The sequence below is a fragment of the Coregonus lavaretus genome (genome assembly GCF_964263955.1).
Source record: "Coregonus lavaretus genome assembly, chromosome: 15".
NCBI classification, from domain to species: domain Eukaryota; kingdom Metazoa; phylum Chordata; class Actinopteri; order Salmoniformes; family Salmonidae; genus Coregonus; species Coregonus lavaretus.
This window is the reverse complement of record NC_140002.1, coordinates 24999882-25021611: the sequence shown is the minus strand read 5'-3', so window position 1 is coordinate 25021611 and position 21730 is coordinate 24999882. Positions and strand designations below refer to the sequence as shown.

General features: G+C 43.0%; 1 protein-coding gene across 5 annotated transcripts in view; it reads right to left on the bottom strand.

The window, feature by feature from the left end:
- LOC311142499 (nuclear receptor corepressor 1-like) overlaps positions 1 to 21730 on the bottom strand; it is a 127629-nt gene that overhangs the window by 53032 nt on the left and 52867 nt on the right. The gene's annotated exons all lie outside the window — the stretch shown is intronic.

Below are 21730 nucleotides of genomic sequence, written 5' to 3'. Positions count from 1 at the left end.
GGTTTTCTGTACCACAGTTATTCCTCCACACTAGAGCAGTCCTGGTGGGGTCAGGGATCACCCGTGTTTATTTTAGAGGCCATCTGGGCACCACGATGGCATTCCTGTCTTCTCTCCCCATTCTGCTCAAGTGCTTCCAGTGTTGCTTCCACACAACTGATGTTCTCCAAAACTCAATGGAGCCCTGTTTGCCAGGTTTTTAGATGGAGTTTTTTCCCCGCCCTGACCTGGTCTGAGTTTTAATTCCCCCCCCCTCTCTCACCTTCTTTTCACTGATTCCCTAGTGCTGTTTGAGTTAGGAAATGACAACCACAAGCTAATATTTTCCTTTTCCTAACCTGGAGTTTAATGGGGCATCAGAGAGATCTTTCAAACACACACACTTGCTGTTATCAACAAACTGTAAATGAGGAAAGGGAGGAGAATAGACCGTTCAAAAACACACTACTATCTACTGCTAGCTATTCAACCTACCTATTTCCCTACAATTCAGTTTGGTATGACCTTTAACTCAAATGAGCGGAAAAAACTGAATAACCCTTTCAGAACACACTCACCATGTACAATTCAGTCAGATTTGGTTTCCTCTCCAAGAGAGCAAAGAAAAAAAGAATTAACTTCGCAGAAAATACTTATCTACCATCTACCGCAAGCCATCTAACCCACCTACCTACAGTTCAGTTTGACCTTTTACAATCCAATGATCCAATAGGCTAATCCAATTAGATAACAAACTTACTAGAATTTCTGTCCTCCACTGCACTGGACTCCAGACCTGGGTTCAAATACGCTGTGCTTTATTGAGCTTGCAAAACAGCAAAACCTGTCCATCTGGCACTCCAGGTGGGCTAGACCAAACACGCGAAGTATTTGAAAGACTCAAATAGTATTTGAACACATGTCTAACTCAAATACAGTGGCTCATCCACTCTCCCACTTCATGTCATGCTCCAGGTAACCGTGCCAAGTAGGCACCTGGTCATTTAGGCTCTGAAGGCTTGGCTCTCTTGGCGTCGCTATCCAAAGCTAATGGGTTCTGCTTGACTGCTGCTAGATGAACATTCACTGCCAAGTGATTACAAAGAAGAAAAGAACAAGGGAGGTAAACCACTTCTTGCCATTGCATGTTCAACAGGAGCAGGCATTATTGAAGTAGTGTAAAAGAAAGACGTGGCAATAGCGCTGACTAATTTCCCTACAATTACATTTAATTTCTTCTCCTGCTGTCTGTGTAGAAGTCTGCCGCCTTCCTGACTAGAGTAACATCTGTGTGGCTTTTAGTGGGGGTAGAAATTCCCATGTAACCTGCATTGGGACTTAGTTACAGCCCAGTGAACTGAACTCCTCTCTAGGTCACCTTTACGACTCCATGACACACACACACACGCCCTTTGGCCCTGGAGGACGTGGCTGGAGGAGAAGGTCAGCAGCCTCTGTCACCTCATGAAATAACAGCTATTCCAGTCAGGATCCATTTCAACATGCAGGCAGCCAAGCAGAGGGACACACAACGGGTCTGGTGGATAGACAGCCATTTTGGAAATACAAGTGTAATGTGTATACTTTTTGTGAATGCTTTTCTCCAGTATTCAATTTGATGGCGTTTTAATGCAATCACTTTTAATGCAATAACTATGAGGTACTAACTACTAATGCAGGTCTATATAAAACATACAGTCCCAGTCAAAAGTTGGGACACACCTACTCATTCAAGTTTTTTTTTTTTTTTTTTTTACTATTTTCTACATTGTAGAATAATAGTGAAGACATCAAAACGATGAAATAACACATATGGAATCATATAGTAGCCAAAATATATTTTAGATTCTTCAAAGCAGCCACCCTTTGCCTAGATGACAGCTTTGCACACTCTTGGCATTCTCTCAACCAGCTTCATGAGGAATATTGTTCCAACAGTCTTGAAGGAGTTCCCACATATGCTGAGCACTTGTTGGCTTCTTTTCCTTCACTCTGCGGTCCAACTCATCCCAAACCATCTCAATTGGGTTGAGGTCAGGTGATTGTGGAGGCCAGGTCATTTGATGCAGCACTCAATCACTCTCCTTCTTGGTCAAATAGCCCGTACACAGCCTGGAGGTGTTTTTGGGTCATTGTCCTGTTGAAAAACAAATGATAGTCCCGCTAAGTGCAAACCAGATGGGGTGGCGTATCGCTGCAGAATGCTGTGGTAACCATGCTGGTTAAGTGTGCATTGAATTCTAAATAAATCACTGAAAGTGTCACCAGCAAAGCACCCCCACACCATCACACCTCCTCCTCCATGCTTCACGGTGGGAACCACACATGCGGAGATCATCCGTTCACCTACTTTGCATCTCACAAAGACACAGCGGTTGGAACCAGAAATCTAAAAATGTGGACTCATCAGCCCAAAGGACAAATTTCTACCGGTCTAATGTCCATTGCTCGTGTTTCTTGGCCCAAGCAAGTCTCTTCTTCTTATTGGTGGCCTTTAGTAGTAGTTTTTTTTTGCAGCAATTTGACCATGAAGGCCTGATTCACGCAGTCTCCTCTGAACAGTTGATGTTGAGATGTGTCTGTTACTTGAACTCTGAAGCATTTATTTGGGCTGCAATCTGAGGTGCAATTAACTGTAATGAACTCAACCTCTGCAGCAGATGTAACTCTGGGTCTTCCTTTCCTGTGGCGGTCCTCATGAGAGCCAGTTTCCTCATAGTGCTTGATGGTTTTTGCGACTGCACTTGAAGAAACTTTCAAAAAAAATCCGGATTGACTGACCTTCATGTCTTAAATTAATGATGGACTGTCGTTTCTCTTTGCTTATTTGAGCTGTTCTTGCCATAATATGGACTTGGTCTTTTACCAAATAGGGCTATCTTCTGTATACCACCCCTACCTTGTCACAACACAACTGATTGGCTCAAACGCATTAAGGACAGAAAGAATTTCCACAGATTAACTTTTAACAATGCACACCTGTTAATTGAAATGCATTCCAGGTGACTACCTCATGAAGCTGGTAGAGAGAATGCCAAGAGCGTGCAAATCTGTCATCAAGGCAAAGGGTGGCTACTTTGAAGAATCTCAAATATAAAATATATTTTGATTTGTTGAACACTTTTTTTGTTACTACATGATTCCATATGTGTTATTTCATAGTTTTGATGTCTTCAAATTATTCTACAATGTAGAAAATAGTAAAAATAAAGAAAAACCCTGGAATGAGTAGGTGTGTCCAAACTTTTGACTGGTACCGTGTATATACTTTTTTTGTCCATTAAAATGACATCAAATTGATCAGAAATACAGTGTAGACATTGTTAATGTTGTAAATGGCTATTGTAGCTGGAAACGTTTTAATGGAATATCTACATAGGCGTACAGAGGCCCAGTATCAGCAACCATCAGTCCTATGTTCCAATGGCACGTTGTGTTTGCTAATCCAAGTTTATCATTTTAAAAAGCTAATTGATCATTAGAAAACCCTTTTGCAATTATGTTAGCACAGCTGAAAACTGTTGTGTTGATTAAAGATACAATAAAACTGGCCTTCTTGAGACTAGTTGAGTATCTGGAGCATCAGCAATTGTGGGTTCGATTACAGGCTCAAAATGGCCAGAAACAAAGAACTTTCTTCTGAAACTCGTCAGTCTATTCTTGTTCTGTGAAATGAAGGCTATTCCATGCGAGAAATTGCCAAGAAACTTAAGATCTCGTACAACGCTGTGTACTACTCCCTTCACAGAACAGCGCAAACTGGCTCTAACCAGAATAGAAAGAGGAGTGGAGGGCCCGGTGCACAACTGAGCAAGAGAAACAGGCGCCTCACAGGTCCTCAACTGGCAGCTTCATTAAATAGTACCCGCAAAACACCAGTCTCAACTTCAACAGTGAAGAGGCGACTCCGGGATGCTGACCTTCTAGGCAGAGTTGCAAAGAAAAAGCCATATCTCAGACTGGCCAATAAAAAGAAAAGATGGGCAAAATAACAGACACTGGACAGAGGAAGATTGGAAAAAAGTGTTATGGAAAGACAAATCGAAGTTTGAGGTGTTCGGATCACAAAGAACATCATTTGTGAGACGCATACCAAATAAAAAGATGCTGGAGGAGTGCTTGATGCCATCTGTCAAGCATGGTGGAGGCAATGTGATGGTCTGGGGGTGCTTTGGTGGTGGTAAAGTGGGAGATTTGTACAGGGTAAAATGGATCTGGAAGAAGTAAGGCTATCACTCCATTTTGCAACGCCATGCCATACCCTGTGGACGGCGCTTGATTGGAGCCAATTTCCTCCTACAACAGGACAATGACCCAAAGCACAGCTCCAAACTATGCAATAACTATTTAGGGAAGAAGCAGTCAGCTGGTATTTTGTCTATAATGGAGTGGCCAGCACAGTCACCAGATCTCAACCCTATTGAGCTGTTGTGGGAGCAGCTTGACCGTATAGTACGTAAGAAGTGCCCATCAAGCCAATCCAACTTGTGGGAGGTGCTTCAGGAAGCATGGGGTGAAATCTCTTCAGATTACCTCAACAAATTGACAACTAGAATGCCAAAGGTCTTCAAGGCTGTAATTGCTGCAAATGGAGGATTATTTGATGAAGCAGTTTGAAGGACACAATTATTATTTTTATTAAAAATCATTATTTCTAACCTTGTCAATGACTACATTTCCTATACATTTTGCTATATTTCCTACTCACTAATTTCATGTATTCTTTCATGGAAAACAAGGACATTTCTAAGTGACCCCAAACTTTTGAACGGTAGTGTGTATATACAGTGGGGGGAAAAAGTATTTAGTCAGCCACCAATTGTGCAAGTTCTCCCACTTAAAAAGATGAGAGAGGCCTGTAATTTTCATCATAGGTACACGTCAACTATGACAGATAAATTGAGAGAAAAAAAATCCAGAAAATCACATTGTAGGATTTTTAATAAATTTATTTGCAAATTATGGTGGAAAATAAGTATTTGGTCACCTACAAACAAGCAAGATTTCTGGCTCTCACAGACCTGTAACTTCTTCTTTAAGAGGCTCCTCTGTCCTCCACTCGTTACCTGTATTAATGGCACCTGTTTGAACTTGTTATCAGTATAAAAGACACCTGTCCACAACCTCAAACAGTCACACTCCAAACTCCACTATGGCCAAGACCAAAGAGCTGTCAAAGGACACCAGAAACAAAATTGTAGACCTGCACCAGGCTGGGAAGACTGCATCTGCAATAGGTAAGCAGCTTGGTTTGAAGAAATCAACTGTGGGAGCAATTATTAGGAAATGGAAGACATACAAGACCACTGATAATCTCCCTCGATCTGGGGCTCCACGCAAGATCTCACCCCGTGGGGTCAAAATGATCACAAGAACGGTGAGCAAAGATCCCAGAACCACACGGGGGGACCTAGTGAATGACCTGCAGAGAGCTGGGACCAAAGTAACAAAGCCTACCATCAGTAACACACTACGCCGCCAGGGACTCAAATCCTGCAGTGCCAGACGTGTCCCCCTGCTTAAGCCAGTACATGTCCAGGCCCGTCTGAAGTTTGCTAGAGTGCATTTGGATGATTCAGAAGAGGATTGGGAGAATGTCATATGGTCAGATGAAACCAAAATATAACTTTTTGGTTAAAAAAAGTCGTGTTTGGAGGACAAAGAATGCTGAGTTGCATCCAAAAAACACCATACCTACTGTTAAGCATGGGGGTGGAAACATCATGCTTTGGGGCTGTTTTTCTGCAAAGGGACCAGGACGACTGATCCGTGTAAAGGAAAGAATGAATGGGGCCATGTATCGTGAGATTTTGAGTGAAAACCTCCTTCCATCAGCAAGGGCATTGAATATGAAACGTGGCTGGGTCTTTCAGCATGACAATGATCCCAAACACACCGCCCGGGCAACGAAGGAGTGGCTTCGTAAGAAGCATTTTAAGGTCCTGGAGTGGTCTAGCCAGTCTCCAGATCTCAACCCCATAGAAAATCTTTGGAGGGAGTTGAAAGTCCGTGTTGCCCAGCGACAGCCCCAAAACATCACTGCTCTAGAGGAGATCTGCATGGAGGAATGGGCCAAAATACCAGCAACAGTGTGTGAAAACCTTGAAGACTTACAGAAAACGTTTGACCTGTGTCATTGCAAACAAAGGGTATATAACAAAGTATTGAGAAACTTTTGTTATTGACCAAATACTTATTTTCCACCATCATTTGCAAATAAATTCATTAAAAATCCTACAATGTGATTTTCTGGAGTTTCTTTTCTCATTTTGTCTGTCATAGTTGACGTGTACCTATGATGAAAATAACAGGCCTCTCTCATCTTTTTAAGTGGGAGAACTTGCACAATTGGTGGCTGACTAAATACTTTTTTCCCCCACTGTATACAGTGCATTCGGATATGATCTGGGCCAATAGCAAAAGTCAATTAATTTTTTTATAGCGGACACTCGTGTCTTATTGTTATAGAAGCCCACTTTTTTTTTTCTCTCCATTTTATATATGACTTGGCCTATTAAGCCACTCTTTCAGTTTAATGCATGCTATATTTCTACTGCTGTGATATTTCATGATCAAACTAATGAATCTAACAGAGTTCCAGGCTCAGAAAGTTAAGTTGTTTTTGAATAACCCCCAAAATTGGGAGGCCTAAGGTAATAATGAGAAGAGATAGAAGAAACAATAGCAAGATATAAAAATCTAATGAGAAATTTCAACAAACCTTACAGTGGAGCAAAGCATTGTAAGACCGAAATGATGCATGCATGCGAGGCCAGGAAAAAAATCCCTCCTCTCCGTTGCGAACCAAACGACCAAAAGCCTAATACTACTAACTGAAATATCATTAAATCATTAAGGCAAATTAAAGTTATGAACAGTGGTGGGAAAAGTACCCAATTGTCGTACTTAAGTAAAAGTAAAGTTACCTTAATAGAAAATGACAAGTAAAATTGAAAGTCACCTAGTAAAATACTACTTGTGTAAAAGTATTTTGTTTTAAATATACTTAAGTATCAAAAGTAAAGTATCAATCATTTCAAATTCCTTATATTAAGCAAACCAGACGGATAGCCAGGGGCGCGCTCCAACACACACACTGTTTAGTGAGTCCGCCAGATCAGAGGCAGTAGGGATGACTAGGGGATGTTCTCTTGATAAGTGTGTGAATTAGACCATTTTCCTGTCCTGCTAAGCATTCAAAATGTAACGAGTACTTTCAGGTGTCAGGGTAAATGTATGGAGTAAAAAAACACAATTTTCTTTAGGAATGTAGTTAAGTAAAAGTCAAAACTATAAATAGTAAAGTAAAGTACAGATACCCCCAAAATAACTACTTAAGTAGTACTTTGAAGTGTTTTTACTTAAGTACTTTACACCACTGGTTATGAAGAGTATTTTCCCAACTATTCTAATAAAGTGTTTAACATCCTAAAGTTGCAGCTTTTAAATGGGAATAATTATTAAAAGTCGGAGTCTATGCTATTCACATTCAAATGTTTATTTTGAATGACAAATATTTTAGGACACAAGCTGTGAAAGTGAGCAAACAATACCAAGATGGAAAAATCTAATGAAAAGTCAAAAGAAAACTTACGCTACAGCTGTGGAAAGTTTATGAATGAAAATATGTAGCTGGCCTAGGACTATTTCCATATTATTCTAGCAATGTGCAACCTACCTAAAAACGTATATAGTAGCCTAGGCCTAATAAGAGAAGAGGAAGAGGGAAAACTGCAAATCAGTTTATAATTATCCAGTTCTAAGGACAGCAGAGTTGCCATGATGATTTACAACCCATCACAAGACGCACAGCCAGCGAGGCTCGATGACTGTCACTCGCTCAATGTACGCGCTTCGGCACATAATAGACACACAGATACTAGCCTAAACTACTACATATCTTTCATGCCACAGCTCCACCAGAGTGGAATAGGCTATTCGAAAAGATTTGGCCCCACTAAACATATTTAGTTAATGTCATGATTCCTCTCGTCCCTCCCGTAGCATGCCCTCCAAATGCGTAGCGATCTATTTTATATTTGTCATTTTTTGACGGCGGCTATGGAGCAATAACATCGTCTATGGGCAAGCGCAGATAATTATTTCAGATCCCTCCTATGTACTTCACTCATTTTCATTCACCCTGGGAGGGAGGGAGGGGGGTACATCATCAAGAACAAAAAGCAGGCACTGTAGCTATGCAACTGTGTGATTGTACAACAGTACAGAAAAAAAACATGAATGCAAGAAACTGTGGCTGTCCCAAGAAACTGAAAGAGGGAGAAACTGAAAGAGGGGGAGAGAGAGCAACAGAGCACGAGGAGAAAGAAACTGAAAAAGTGAGAACGAGACAGATTAGGGGGGGCGACAACACACCACAGTACTAGTTTCAAAGCCAGACGCGACATACCTGCAAATTCATTTGTCGGTCATAAAAGCCCTTTGCCCCTGAGCAAGCCACAGCCTATGGGCGTAGCAGGCGTGAGTTTGGCCGGACCCCCGGTAGCAGTATCTCCATTGCAGTGGTAACGGTAGCAGCACTACAGACACAGCAGGACAGGATAGCAGCATCATAGCAGAGCTCCTTAGAAGGGCTGCCTGTCCCCGGCACTGCTGCACATATTCCAGGAAAGCAAGTCATCAGTCCGTTTAAACCGCATGAAGAATCGCTCATCTCACATGCACTCTAATCTATGCGGGGTCACTCAAGGTAATCCCTGCCGAGCGCTTCTCTTTGATTGGCACTCGCAGCAGCACAGCAAGTTTTTTGGGCCTGTCAGATCGCTGGGGCGTACCACTCTGCTTTTACTGAGGGGGGTTATCGGTTGAGACTGTAGTGTTTTTTTCAATTTTTTCCACTCTCCCTCACTCTTTTTCCATTGCTCCCCCTCCCTCCTCTCTCGCAAGTCACTCTACACACAGTCTCTGGGGATGTTCAGAGAATTTACACAAACTCCAGCCAACGGCTTGTTTGGATCAGCACGACGTCCCGCCTGGGGCGGGCTGAGCTACATTCCACCAAATGACAAGGCCGTGGCATTTACACTTCACTGACAATGGGCATTTTAAATGCATACCGTAACACATGACTGGATATGAACTTTACCTAACTTTCATGTAAACAGACTAATCAGTTAAGAACTAATTCCTATATATAATGACGGCCTGTCAATAATGTATACAAACACATTTTTCACACCGCTGTTACATACAACCCTATTATAGCAGAAGAAATGACTGGCTGATGAATTTGCATGTGAGAAGGTCAGTGGCTGTGTGCTCTGGCTGAGCCAGGCTAATAGTTGTGATTATTGAACTGATGATGCTGAGGGCTGCTGGACACATCATGCTTGTGATACAGTATGTCCTCCTGTCTCCGAGGCAAACAGAGCCCCCTCTTTTGTAGTTGCTTGTATAGACTGACATATAGTAACAGAGTCATTTCCTCTAACTATGCTGAACAAAAATATAAATGAAACATGTAAAGTGTTGGTCCCATGTTTCATGAGATGAAATAGAATATCCCAGACATTTTCCATAAGCACAAAAAGCTTATTTCTCTCAAATGTTTTGCATCCCTGTTAGTGAGCATTTCTCCTTTGCCAAGATAATCCATCCGCCTGACAGGTGTGGCATATCAAGAAGCTGATTAAACAGCCGGATCATTACACAGGTGCACCTTGTGCTGGGGACAACAAAAAGCCACTTTTTGGTGCAGTTTTGTCACACAACACAATGCCACAGATGTCTCAAGTGTTCAGGGAGTGTGCAATTGGCATGCTGACTGCAGGAATGTCCACCAGAGCTGTTGCCAGATAATTTAATGTTAATTTCTCTACCATAAGCTTCCTCCAACGTCGTTTTAGACAATTTGGCAGTATGTCCAACCGTCCTCACAACCGCAGACCACGTGTAACCACGCCTGCCCAGGACCTCCATATCCGGCTTCTTCACCTGCGGGATCATCTGAGACCAGCCACCCAGACAGCTGATGAAACTGAGGAGTAGTTGTGTCTGTAATAAAGTGGGGGAAAACTCGTTCTGATTGGCTGGGCCTGGCTCCCCAGCCAGGGTGGACATAGGCCCACCCACTTGGGAGCCAGGCCCACCCATGGCTGTGCCCCTGCCTAGTCATGTGAATTCCATAGATTAGGGCCTAATTAATTTAGTAAAATCGTTCAAATTGTTGCATGATGTGTTTATATTTTTGTTCAGAAGCCAGACAATCCTTTAATGCACTCTCAAGTAGTAGTAGCAGGAATGTCTGACTTAACACACTAGTCTATTCTCTCATCAAGTATGTGTACTACAAACACGATTCTTACCACTTGACTGGTGGCATTAATCTACAGTGGTTCAGAAGTAGGGAAGTCCACTCGGGCCTCCACTCTGCAGTTATACACAGCTACTCTGCCAACCGAGATAAGACTGAAGGTCACCAGGCAGCAGGAAACACAAGAGTGAGAGGAACACGATGTTACATCACTGATAAAATGTGATGTACTATTAAGATACTGTTAATACAACTGCACCACACCAACACTTTCTCACATCAATTACACCCCCTTTCCCACCTGTATTTTATTGTAAGTTTTTTCCACAGACAGTGGTACGTCAGAGAGGGAGAAGATGAGACGAGATGGACCGGTGAATCGAACCTCGGTCTCCAGGGGGTGTGCAATATTTGGTCTGGAGGCAGCAGGCAGCACTATTGCTAGACTAACCGATTATTATTAAGTCTCTGACGTGGTCCCTCTTGGTGCTCTGCCCTTTCTGTGACCTGATCTATGTGTTTGGTTGGCTGGGGGCATAATCCATACATAGACATGTTCTGTACATTCAGGGGCCACAGGGATCAATGAAGTACATGTACAATGGGGTCTGGAATTATTGGATCCTTTGAAAAAGATGAGCAAAAAAGACTAATAAATAGCCTAGTACAAATACTGAGCTATATGGTATGGTCATATGACACGAAAAAGTCTCTGACCACGCACACCAGCAGTGGGTTAGGCCTTCAAAAGAAAAATGCATATGCAGAAAATACCTCATCCCTACTTTAAAATATGGTGGTGGTACTTTTGATGTTATGGGGCTATTTTGCTTCCACTGGTCCTGGTGCCCTTGTTAAGGTCAACAGCATCACAAACTTTACATTTTAGGCAAAAACCTGGTTGACTCCGCCAGGAGGCTGACACTTGGCCGCAAGTGGAAGAGGGCAGTCTGTTAGCGCAGATGAAGGATATCAAGGATCTGGAAAGATTCTGTACAGATGAATGGTCTAAGATCCCTCCTAATGTGTTCTCCAATCTCATAAAACATTTTAGAAAAAGGCTCAGTGTCGTTATTCTCACAAGGGGAGGATGCTGGAGTATTGAAAACAGGGGATCCAATCATTTTGACCCCCATCTTTTTTATATTTTTTTATTACTTGTTAAACAAAATCTCTTTCTCTGAGCAATTGTATTAGTATAAAATAATCTCTTTTTTTATGTGCATACAATATAGCTATATTTTATACAGTCTTTTTTGCTCATCTTTATCAAGGGATCCAATAATTCCGGACCGCACTGTATGTTCTGCACATAGAGGGGCATGAATGAAGTACACATACAGGGGCCAGAGGTAGAGCCAGAGGCATTGATGAGGCAGAAGAGCCAGAGGCATTGATGAGGCAGAAAAGCCCAAGAGGGAAAGCCAAGGCAGTCCATCCTCCTGGGACACAGCCAGTAAGAGAGAGGAGACACCACACGAGATGATGGTAATGAATGAATGATGAAATCAGCTGTTAGATCTATGCTGGGGATTTCAGAACAGGGTTAAATGTTTGTCGCCCAGAAACAGTCACAGGTGAGTCATGGAGATGATCATCGACTCACTTCGTATGCAAAAGGCACAGACACAGCGTTTAGCATACAACAATTCATAACATTTTGTCTGCATTTGGTTTATATTATCGTAACCCTGCAAACAGTTAATAGATGGGACTTGGTGTACTGTCCTCAGACACAATACACACTAGTCCCTCTCTCACCCACACAACCCTTATCTAGGCGTATAGCCCACCTGTGTGCCATCCCTTACCCTGCCCTAGGCTGCTCTGGGACTGCCTGGCCTCTGCTCAACTAAGAGGCTGGAACAACCCCAGAGTGAAGTAGGGCTGGGTGGTATACCGTAGTTTACTATATACTGGTATTGACGCACGGACCGGTTTGAGTTTTCAGTTTACTTCTATAATGGTATTTCAGTGTTTGGTTTGTTAAACGTGATATGCAACTCCGGCGAGTATAATGTCAATTTTTATAGTTTACCCCGTTTGCTTTTTGAGTCATCCCTCTAAATGCATGCCACTAACCACACCAAGCCCTGCCCCCAGTCACTTAAGGAGAGAGCAGTTGCTCGACCACGGAGTCACAAGCATTTTCTTGCCATTCACTCCGCATGGTCAGATGGATGCAACAATGTTGGTGACATGCTGCTTTCCGCAAGTGTTCTATATTTACACCATTCGTTTGTGTATCATTCGGTCTGCTAGTTTGTCTTTTCTTAGCAAGGTGTTGCTAAAATAATGAGTGTTAGCCGCAAATGCTAATCGCTAGTTATCTAGCTAGCTAGCTTGCTAAATGTACTAAGAGTCAGAGCAAACGTAGCTAGTTAGCTAACACTGCCTGGTACCAGTGCTGGTATAGGCCTAGATAAGCATGTTTGTGCAACGGTATCTTATCAGTGAGGAATAGGCAAAGCATAAATATCTTGGCTAGCTACACGAAGTATGAAAACATTAATGTAACATCTAATTAGGTTCACCTGGAAACACTGACGAAAACTTTGTTTTCCTACCCTGTCAGTAATTCCTCACTGGCTTATTCATTTGTTTTCATGTTAAACAATGTAGTCAAGGTGATGCCTACTATATCTATAGAATTAGAATAATCATTATATTTCCATGACTAACAATTAACTAGGCCTAGATTATAATTTTTTTGGAGTTGGATTGAACAGAATAAATGGAGAAAGCCCCATTGAAATAAATTATAATGTATGTGTTGCCACCCTAGGGCCTTCAACTACTCCGAAAGCATATTTAAAACGTATTATTGAAAAACATAAAATACCGTCAAAAATGTTGTGATATGATATTTCGTCCATATCGCCCAGCCCTAGAGTGCAGGCTGGCTGCTTCAACAGCAGCCGCAGGGTATATCACTACCACACTTCCAGTGCATTCGGGAAAAGTATTCAGACCCCTTCAATTTTTCACTATTTTGTTACGTTACAGCCGTATTCTAAAATAGATTAAATCGTTTTTTTCCCCTCAATCTACACACAATGCCCCATAATGACAAAGCAAAAACAGCTTTTCAGACATTTTGCACATTTATTAAAAGAAACTGAAATATCACATTTACATAAGTATTCAGACCCTTTACTCAGTACTTTGTTGACGCACCTTTAGCAGCAATTATAGCCTCGAGTCTTCTTGGGTATGACGCTACAAGCTTGGCACACCTGTATTTGGGGAGTTTCTCCCATTCTTCTCTGCAGATCCTCTCAAGCTCTGTCAGGTTGGATGGGGAGTGTCGCTGCACAGCTATTATCAGGTCACTCCAGAGATGTTCGATCGGGTTCAAGTCGGGCTCTGGCTGGGCCATTCAAGGACATTCAGAGACTGGTCCCAAAGCCACTCCTGCGTTGTCTTGGCTGTGTGCTTAGGGACGTTGTCCTGTTGGAAGGTGAACCTTCGCCCCAGTCCGAGGTCCTGAGCGCTCTGGAGCAGGTTTTCATTAAGGATCTCTTTTGTATTTTACTCCGTTCATCTTTCCCTCGATCCTGACTAGTCTCCCAGTCCCTGCCGCTGAAAAACATCCCCACAGCATGACTGCCACCATCATGCTTCACCGTAGGGATGGTATTAGCCAGGTGATAAGCGGTGCCTGGTTTCCTCTAAATGTGACGCTTGGCATTCAGGCCAAAGAGTTCAATCTAGGTTTCAACAGACCAGAGAATCTTGTTTCTCATGGTCTGAGAGTCCTTTAGGTGCCTTTCGGCAAACTCCAAGCGGGCTATCATGTGCCTTTTACTGAGGATTGGCTTCCGTCTGGCCACTCTACCTTAAAGGCCTGATTGGTGGAGTGCTGCAGAGATGGTTGTCCTTCTGGAAGGTTCTCCCATCTCTACAGAGGAACTCTGGAGCGCTGTCAGAGTGACCATTGGGTTCTTGGTCACCTACCTGACCAAGGCCCTTCTCCCCCGATTGCTCAGTTTGGCCGGGCGGCCAGCTCTAGGAAGAGTCTTGGTGGTTCCAAACTTCTTCCATTTAAGAATGATGGAGGCCACTGTGTTCTTGGGGACCTTCAATGCTGCAGAAATGTTTTGGTACCCTTCCCAAAACCTGTTTTAACTTTGTCATTATAAGGTATTGTGTGTAGATTTGTTTAAAAAAGTACCCAAAAAAATTCTTTAGAAAAAGGCTAACGTAACAAAATGTGGAAAAAAGTGAAGGGGTCTGAATACTTTCCGAATGCACTGTATGTAACGCTAACCCACATTCAGCCCACTGCTGAAATCCAATGGAAAACACTCAATCATCAACTCAACTGCAGCCTCCAACTAGGTTTATTTTTTTTTCTTCTCTCCAGGCAGAGCGCCTTGTTGAATTTGAATGAGGGAACACAACACCACCGGGTCTCAGGGCTGAGTAGGAGATTACGAAACAAATGACAAAATGTGCAAGAACCTCATTGATTAAAACTCCTCCAGTGTTCTTGTGATTAGAGGGAAACAATTTGAAACACGTCTGAAGTAAAACAGCACGGGCACTCCGCTGGTAAGCATAGCTCCATGGCAACGGATAACCTTGTTGTGTGAAGTGAAGTCTGCAACTCATCCAATGTAAAAGCAACCGCCACCCTCTCACTCCCTCTGCAGGAATAAAGGTTCTGACAAGTTTCTCACCATAAACAATTGAGGAAATTACCTTAAACCTCCCGAAAAAGTTAAACAAAAGAGCCTACTGATGTGCATCAACATATTTCAGCAGTTAGAAGGAAGGACGGAGACTAGAATAGAGGATGACCGGGTGAGTTTTCACAGAGAGGGAGTCTGACTTTCCTTTTTGACCTCCCTCTCTCTTTCTCTTTCCTCAGGCTCTAGAAAGCAACACGGAGCCTCCCGACTATGGCAACCAGATTAAAAAGATTGCTGGGAACGTCTGCTGCTCCCCTTCCATAAATCAGTCCCAGCAAGCCAGCCCAGACCTAGCACCACTCTGTTCTGCTTCTATGCCTGGGGCCTGGTTCTTATTTACCCACACAGCACATCAAGAGCCTCTGTTCGCTCGGCTCCCAAACCTCACACTCCTCATAAGCCCCTGTGGTTCTACTGCTAGCCTGATACACAGAGAGAGGGAGGGAGGGAGGGAGAGCTGAGGAGGCACTGTGGGCTAAAGGTTACTACAAGCTCCACTCTGTTGATCTATGTGCATGCATGCGCCTTTTGGTAACATGACATCCTCGCCGATCCCACTCCCATTCACAAGGGGGCAATAGCAAAGTATTTGATTATTGTCTTTTCATTTTGAGTCGCCCTTCCTTGCTAGTAGTAGCTAGCTGGCAGCCTGGCTAGCTGGTTTTAGCCTTGCTAAAAACATTGCAAGCTAGCTCGCCTTTTTAGCTTTCCACATCTCCATGTGAAATAATCAGATTTATAAGAAAAAATATGCCAGGCAATATATTACACTTGCCTGTGTAACCTAAAACATTATCCCAGTTTGATATGCTGCTTGTGTATTCGTTCCCATATCAGCTAAAAATAGAATGTTGTGTTTTGGTCACAGAGAAAAAAAGCACATGGCTAGCTAGTTGGCTACAGCAGGGTCTACCATTTCACAATAGCCTGGAATCACTAGGTATTACTTCTAAACAAAATACTTTTGGGTGGATTCTTTGGTTTTCTTGTTGTCTTTTCATTTGTTGTGAAAGCAAAATAGTATTGTCTTCCCTTGCTAGCAAGTTGGCTAAACACTGCAAGCTAGCTAACCTTTTAGCTTCCCACATCTTCATGTGAAATTATCAGATTTATAATTAAATAATATGCCCTGGCAAATATTCTTATACTTGCCAGTGTAATCTACAACATTATCCTAATTTGATATGCTGCTTCAATGTATTTGCTCCCATATCAGCTAAAAATAGAACATCATGTTTTGCTCGTGGAGAAAAAGCACATATCTCGCAGCGGTTTTTACCAGTAACCTGGAATCACTAGTTATTACATCTAAACAAAATACTTTTTTTGGGGGGGATAATGATAAGGCTACAATGTTTTTTGGTTTATTGTGTGAACAGTTGCTGAGATTATATTTGCTTATCAATGCAAAATAGTCTACTTTGATGCATAGCCAATAGCCTATAGATCAGATCAAGGAACCAAGCAAGCTTCATTGCCTACACTGCCCTCATGGCTACGGAAGGGATGATAAGGCGCGTTACAATTGTCATGTGGCACAGAACTACGTCGAGCAGACTTTCTATCAAGTGTTTCCCAAAACTCCCATGAAGCGCTGAGACCCAACACTGGAGAGTTGCTTCAAGAATAATGGCTGACAAAAATACTAGGATGTAAACAAATGTAAGTAATTATAACTTCCCAATGAATCATGTAAAACATTTACAGTTAAGAGGAATATGTTAGTTAATGTGGAGACAAACGATTATGCATATTTCTCTGTCAAAGTTAAAGAACATCGTTATTTAACAAGCTGACTAGCTAACATAGCCAGCTAGATATACATTTAGCTTGCTTTATGTGCATTTGACATTTGTATGAATTGTAATTCTTGTTGTTTAATGCAGGGATGCAAACAGGTGAATGCCCAAAAACGTGAAACGGAAACGCATCAATTCTGTGTAAACTGCAAGAAAATTGCCATATTTTCAGAGTAGGGTTGTCAAGATACCAACATTTTACTAACGATGTGATACCAAGTCAAGTATCAAGATACCGTTTTCTATACGTGTGCTACACAAAAACAAAACATATCCATCTCCTTACTATGATTATATTAGCTTAGGGCTCTACCCAATTTTTTTATTTTTTATCTTGGTCTGTTCTTTCGACCAATCGATTAGTTGAAATTTGTAAATGTGTATTTTTCCCTTATACACACATTTACATTTTAGTCATTTAGCAGACGCTCTTATCCAGAGCGACTTACAGTTAGTGAATACATATTTTTTTATACTGGCCCCCCGTGGGAATCGAAACCACAACCCTGGCATTGCATCCCACAACCCCACAGCTCTATCAACTGAGCTACATCCCTGCCGGCCATTCCATTGTATCTAAAAATCATTGTCATGTGGTTAATCAAAATTATATCCAAATCTAAATTTAAATGATAAACCTAAAAAGTAACTTCTATTACCATTTCCAACTATGTAAAAATAGCCTACATAAAGCCAGCAAATACAAATATTGCAGCCTGCAGGTAGAAAATATCCTGATAAAAATAAATATCCTATGAATCACATTGGCTACACATGGCCTGTCTTTGCAAGAAACTTGAAACATTGTATCAACTATTAACTTGGGTCAGGCCTGAAGCTCATGCTAGAAAACTTGCAACATTGTATAAAATATTCTGGGCCCTCAGTTTCCTGCTCCAGTGAGCTCCGGACAGACATAGCTATAGGATATGTGCGCAAGGGATAAGAAGCAATCAGGTAGGCCTGTTTTATGTCGTTTCCACCGGATCAGAGCATGACATTTTTTTCCCCCTTTCACGCTGAGTGGTTATCGAAATATATAGGTTTTCAAATAGGCTATGTTGAGGAACTATTGTCATTCTCAAATGGATGCACTAGCTCTAGCCTGGACAATTTGTCGGCCAGTCTGCACAGTGTGCTATCGACCCAGAGCATAGGGGCGGCAGGTAGCTTAGTGGGTAAGAGCGTTGTGCCAGTAACCGAAAGGTCGCTGGTTCTAATCCCCGAGCCGATTAGGTGAAAAATCTGTCGGTGCCCTTGAGCAAGGCACTTAACCCTAATTGCTCCTGTAAGTCGCTCTGGATAAGAGCGTCTGCTAAATGACTAATTATTATATTATTATTATAATATCGGATTTAATGCCGGAATCACTGGACCCTAGCGCCGGATCATCGCAACTAGTTAGCTGCAACCGAATGGCTGTTATAGCCAGCTAGTTAGCTACTTGCTATTAGCCACCGTTAGCGGTCTAAACCATTGTCCGTGGCCTCCACTACCCACCAGCCAGCTATAGCTCTAGCCTGGACAATTTGTCGGCCAGTCTGCACAGCGTGCTATCGACCCAGAGCATATCAGATTTTCTGCCGGAATCACTGGACCCTAACCCCGGATCATCGCAACTAGCTAGCTGCAACCGAATGGCTGTTGTCGTTGGCTAATTACCATTGCCCCTTAGCAAGCACCAGTTAGCCTTGAGCTAGCCTCGAGCCAGGCCCATCTCCCGGCTATCTACCTCTCTGTCAACCGGACGGGACCTCCTAGTATTGACACAGAGCCCCGCCGATCCAACACGACTGGTCTGCCGACGAAATCGTCTGATGTGGTTTCAACAGGCTTCCCGTTACGACGTCGACCACGAAGATCCATCTGCTAGCCCCAGCCCGCTAGCACACGCAAGCCGTGGCCTCTTTCTCGCCAGTGCTGTAGCAGCCCCCGAACTCTCCTATTGCTGTTCACCGGACCTTATGATAACTCAGCTATACAGCTGATGCCTGCTGGACTGTTCCTTTATACGGTACCGCATCCTGTTTATGTTTAGCCTCAGCCCAAACTTTGTCGCCATTACCAGCTGTTGTCTTAGCTCTCTCGAATAACACCTGTGATTGCTTTATGCCTCTCTCCCATGTCAGTATGCCTTGTTTATTGCTGTTTCGGTTATTTCTTATTGTACTATTGCACTGTAGATCCCCCAGCCCAGCTCAACCTGCCTTAGATAGCTCCTTTGTCCCACCCCCCATACACGTGGAGACCGACTCAAATCGGTGCCTCCAGCGATGCCATCTCTTTCATCGTTACCCAACGCTTAGGTTTACCTCTACTGTACTCATATCCTTCCATTTCCTTGACTGTACATAATGCCCTGAATCTATTCTACAACGGCCGGAAATCTGCCACTTTTTTTCTCTGTACCGAAAGCACTAGAAGACCCGTTCTTAAAGCCTTTAGCCGTATCCTTATTCGACTCATCCTCTGTTCCTCTGGTGATGTAGAGGTTAACCCAGGCCCTGTAGCCCCCAGTATCACTCCTACTCCCCAGGCGTTATCATTTGTTGACTTCTGTAACCGTAAAAGCCTTGGTTTCTTGCACGTTAACATCCGAAGCCTCCTCCCTAAATTTGAGTTATTCACTGCGTTAGCACACTCCGCCAACCCTGATGTTCTAGCAGTGTCTGAATCCTGGCTTAGGAAGGCCACCAAAAATGCAGAAATGTCCATCCCCAACTACAACATTTTCTGTCTCGATAGAACTGCCAAAGGGGGTGGGGTTGCAATCTACTGTAGAGATAGCCTGCAGAGCTCCATCATACTATCCAGGTCTGTGCCCAAACAGTTTGAGCTTCTACTTCTAAAAATCCACTTTTCCAGAAATAAGTCTCTCACTGTTGCCGCTTGCTACAGACCCCCCTCAGCCCCGAGCTGTGCCCTGGACACAATATGGGAACTGATTGCCCCCCATCTATCCTCAGAGTTCGTACTGCTTGGTGACCTAAACTGGGATATGCTTAACACCCCGGCCAACCTACAATCTAAACTAGACGCTCTCAATCTCACACAAATTATCAACGAACCTACCAGGTACAACCCTAAATCTGTAAACATGGGCAACCTATAGATATCATCCTGACAAATGTACCCTCTAAATACACCTCCGCTGTCTTCAACCAGGATCTCAGCGATCACTGCCTTATTGCCTGCGTCCGTAATGGGTCCACGGTCAAACGACCACTCCTCATCACTGTCAAACGCTCCCTAAAATACTTTAGCGAGCAGGCCTTTCTTATTGACCTGGCCCGGGTATCCTGGATGGATATTGACCTCATTCCATCAGTAGAGGATGCCTGGTTGTTCTTTAAAAGTGCTTTCCTCTCAATCTTAAATAAGCATGCCCCATTCTCCTCAGACTTGACTGCCCTTGACCAGCACAAAAACATCCTGTGGCGTACTGCATTAGCATCGAACAGCCCCCTCGCGATAACCGCGATCGATAAAAGACAGTACTGCGCAGCCGTCTTCATCGACCTGGCCAAGGCTTTCGACTCTGTCAACCACTGCATTCTTATTGGCAGACTAAATAGCCTTGGTTTCTCAAATGACTGCCTCGCTTGGTTCACCAACTACTTCTCAGATAGAGTTCAATGTGTCAAAGCGGAGGGCCTGTTGTCTGGACCTCTGGCAGTCTCTATGGGGGTGCCACAGGGTTCAATTCTTGGGCCGACTCTATTCTCTGTGTATATCAATGATGTCGCTCTTGATGCTGGTGACGCTCGGATCCTCCTCTATGGCAGTGGCACTCAGAGGCTGCGATGACAGCGAAGTCAGACTGGCATGTGCACTTGTTCTCACAGCCGAAGCTCAAATATACAATGTATCCACGTTGCTCCGGCTGTGAGCCAATAATTAAACAAATGTAACAGAAGCCTCAGTCAGCCCACCCCAGATCGCCATTACGGCTAAATTACATTTAAAAACTGATGGAGATGCGCAGAAACAGCAGACAGACAGAAGAAGCTGAGTAGGCTAATGTAGGCCTAATACTAATGGCTGGTTAGGTGATGTGGCTGACTGATCACAGCTGTCACACGTGATATTGGATGAAGCACTCATTCTGATATGACACATCTGACATTGCGCTCTGAACTGATATTCTCATTATAGGAAGCGCAGGGATGCATTCTGTGATCAGTCAATAATTTTTATATGAGAAACATGCCCCCCACCCCAAACTTTTTTCTTCAGTTTTACACGATTCACGTGGATGAACTATTTTGAAATCAAAATGGCGGATATCGCCAAAAAGTGATGAGTTTGCATCCCTGTTAATGTTTTAGGTACTCCTGAGCAAACCAGGCTGTCATCTTGTGAAACCCAGTGGATGTAAATTGAATAAATACATTTTGTAAGCTTGCCTTGCTTTTCATAAAAAAATAGTTCAATGTCCAACTTGTCATTGTTCTTTATTGTAGTAACGTTAACGTTAGAGATATTTGAAATGCAACAGCGGCAGTAATGTTGATAACTCTCTATTTTCTTGCTTACTGTGTAGTGGAGAATGAAAAGAATGCGTAGTAGCTTATCTGTGTATGGATCCTAAAACAGTTGGTATAAATATTAGTTCAGAACAATGGTTTTCATGTTTAATTGCTTCCACTGGTTCAGTAATTGCAGAAAATGACTGCGCAAAGGAAATGCAACTGTTAAATGTCAAACTGCTATTATGGAAAGTCCTGCTTCACTACTACTCCACATTGAACTACAGCCAGAGGATAGGTACATTACGGGCACATTATTGTATTGCAGTTCTCATACTGTATGTTGCTCATATGGTAAGTACGTATTTGTTGCATGAGAAATATAAGGTATGCCGCCAGTGCAGGCCTTGTGAAAAACACAAGGCTCGTCATCAATGAATTGCGTGGTAGGCTATCCTTTGGCGCATCTTCTGTTCGCGAGTGATGTAGTGATGTCCCATTCCATAGGGTTATTTA